Here is a 3,545-nt window from a genome sequence, read left to right on the forward strand (position 1 = left end):
GTTCAAGTAACATTTCTTATTATTATCACAGTTGAAAATGTTTTTGTTGAAAACCATGCTTCATTTTAGAGCATTCTTTGATGAATATAAAGTTTAGGAAAAAAACAGCAATTATTTAAAAATTAAAAAATTGTGTAAAAAATGATTTTCCCGTCACTTTTGATCAATTTAATAATCTTTCTGAATAAAAATGTTAATTTATTTACATTTTAAAATTTTAACTGTAATCATGTAATGCTTATAAAGCACAGTGTATGTATTAATCTCTGGTTTAGAAATGATACACACCCATGCAACACACTTGTTTCAACAAAACTGACACCTACTGATACAAAAAAGCACTAGTTTAAAACTTTCATTATGTCTATTGAAGCTCAGCTAAAACTAGACAGTGTTGAATATGTAAATTGCTCATTTTGTGTTGCTCTCACAGCAAAGGTGTCTTTGAACCATGCATTAGTTCTGTGGACTAACACGCTCTTTACTGGAGGCAGTATAAGGTCATCACATACTGAATATTCTCTCTCATTATTCTTCACTAGAAAGCTAAACCTTTTTTAATCTAAGCTTTTTTTGAGTTACTGAGATAGGGACTCTTTCTGGTACCAGTTTATGACTATACATTTTTTGCCAGCATCTCTCCATCTATATTTCATTCAGATCTGTGTGATTCATTGTGTATAGTTCCCTTCAAGATAATATGGAATAGTTTTTAAGAAGTCAGTTTTTGTTCCAGACTATTATGTAAATGAAAGCGGCCTGAATGTGACTTGTGAAGCCTAATGGATGGCTAGTGGTGCAGAAATAGGATACTTTTCTTCACAGGAGCATACTATTAAATGACAGTCTGTTTGTTAGAAACCATATTAGAGTCTTACTTAGACTTAAAGCTTGTTTGATCTCATGCCATTTTATCTGCCGCACATGCCGACCACCACATAGAAATATAAACAATGATATCCTGATAAACAGTCAAACACAGCGGGACTCAAAAAAAGGCAGCTTGACAACTCAGTAAGGGTCTCTAGTGAGCTGTGTTTCTAGACTGCTATTTCTGAGACCGCAGTCTTTGTAATATATTTGAAAATATTAATTTCCTCATTGTACATTTTAAGAAATATTCAAAGCAAGCTCTATCATCTGTTACACGCTGTCTAAACAGAAAATTTGTTTGATTTGCCCGTCCCCTCCATTTGTAAGAATATGTGGATAGTAATGCACTTATAATGCACGCCTATTGAGCAAGCTGTGGTTTAAACCAGAAATGCAAAGTTCATAATTTTGTTCAAAATTCAGTTCGTTTGCACATTTCTATATGATTAAACTGTATGCATTACCAGTGAAATTTCTGTTTGTGGAATTTGCTACATGTAAATTTAACAGTAACACTTTATTTTGCATTGTCCTTGCTACACGTTACATGTAGTAATAACATTAAATTAAGCATAAATATAAGCAACTAACCCATAAACCAAACCCTAACCCTACCGTAAGTACATGTTGTTAATTAATATTACTCTGTATTTATTAGTGTAATTACATTGTAACAAAATAAACTATAACCAAGTTAAATTAGTTCAGACAGGACCACTTTGGCAAGTTACTTTGAGTTTATTAAAACACAAGTTATCTTTGGTGGTATGCTTCCTTAAGAGGTACTTGCTCCATAATTTATTGAACATACAAGAGCTTTAGCATTAACCCCCGGAACCATCAGCTTGAGCACTATACAGACGATTATGACACATTAGTAAATGTCTTTAAAAGCGAAACAGTGGTAACATGTAGACATGGCAGTGAATCCCGGGACTAATATACTGTAGCTTAGCTATGAGGATGAGTGTCTCTCAGCAGTAAGGTCCATGACAGCTAGGACTTGAAGCCTTGGTAATCTGAAACAAAAAGAAGACGACAGCCAGAAGGTGCACAGTAATATGCTTGATACTTATAGTGGGGAGGGAGGGTTGCGAGCAGTTTGAGCATAATTTCCAAGCAGTAATGCCACGCACACTATATATATCTCTGGTCTAAGAGGAGAATGGTAGTGGTTGGAGCGATTTGTCAGCTGACCGCAGCACTATGCCTACATGGCCCTGACTGAACTAACACTGCGTTTGATTTAAGCTTTAGTTAGATGTATAGTTACGTCCCTTTCTATGTATTCTTCTGCATATTGTGTGAAAGCTACAGGGTTTACTACTGTAGGTTTTTTGTGACAGGAGTTGAAAAAGTTGTTAAATTTGCAAAGACAAGGTTAGTAGAAATGTTAGTGAACACATTTGGCATAGTTCAATGTCTTGCCACCTAGACTTGTCACTTCCATTAATGTAAATGCTAATATATTAGTAATTTTAGCATTAGTATAATAGTAACAACAGAACACTGATAATCAAGTTAACTATAAATGTAATCTTGTTTTTCCCATATGACGACAAAATATCTGTGTTCTGTAAATTGTCTAAAACATGTTCTTGTCAGGCAGGTTCATTCATTAATTACATTTAACTTTAATTTAGTAACTAAGCAACCATGTCCATTACAAATAACTTATGAATAGCAAACCCATTCTTCATTGTACACAGTGGTCACTTTCTGGTTTGCAGACATGACTACTTTTTATCAGTACATTTTCCAAACAGTTACAATGTTGAATATATTTAAACTATACTCTGACATTACACTGGAGACTTGTGAGGACACACAGGGACAAGGACATAGTGATAAAAATTTAATAAGCTATTATATTAAGTTAAGATATTAAGCTAAACCTAAATAAATTCTAGTTTTACACTCTAACTCAACCACTACTCCTGCCCTATTTAAAAATTTTTTTAGTCACAGATTGAATTGCCAGCTTTTGATCCAATGTGAAATATGGCTGAAAGCCAGTCCAGCAATGTCTTCTCATCCTCTCTCTGTCTGATTTGCTCTTATGCCACAGCTTTGGGATTCAGCATGATGGGAACGGCAATGACTGCGAGCCCATTGGGAAAAGACCTTTCGTCATGTCTCCACAGCTCCTGTACGGAACTTCTCCACCCAACTGGTCACGCTGCAGCCGTGAATACATCACCCGCTTTCTCGAGTGAGTAAAAAAACTTTTTTTTTTTTTTACTTGTCACTGATTTTTCCCCCTTTTTTTCAAAGTAGAGAGATGACAGGTAATGCCGTAGAGCAGGGGTGTCCAACCCTGCTCCTGGAGGGCCAACATTCTGCAGAGTTTAGTTCCAACCAGCTCCAACACACTTGCCTGGAAGTTTCTGGTCAGTCCGAAGACCTTGATTAGCTGGTTCAGTTGTCTTTAATTAGGGTTTGAGCTAAACTCTGCAGGACGGTGGCCCTCTAGGAGCAGGTTTGGACACCCTTGGTATAGAGAACAGTTTAAAATACAAAAAAATAAATTAAATTAAATCACAAAAAGTTGTGGAATTATTTGGAAGTTCTGTTGTTTGTATTTTTCTAGTTATGCTTAAATAAAGCTAGAAATTGCTCTTTGTGAGTGCAATCTTTTTCTCTCTCTCTCTCTACTGTATATATATATATAT

This window comes from Sinocyclocheilus grahami, unplaced genomic scaffold (assembly GCF_001515645.1).
Source record: "Sinocyclocheilus grahami isolate Dianchi unplaced genomic scaffold, SAMN03320097.WGS_v1.1 scaffold282.1, whole genome shotgun sequence".
Classification (NCBI taxonomy): Eukaryota; Metazoa; Chordata; class Actinopteri; order Cypriniformes; family Cyprinidae; genus Sinocyclocheilus; species Sinocyclocheilus grahami.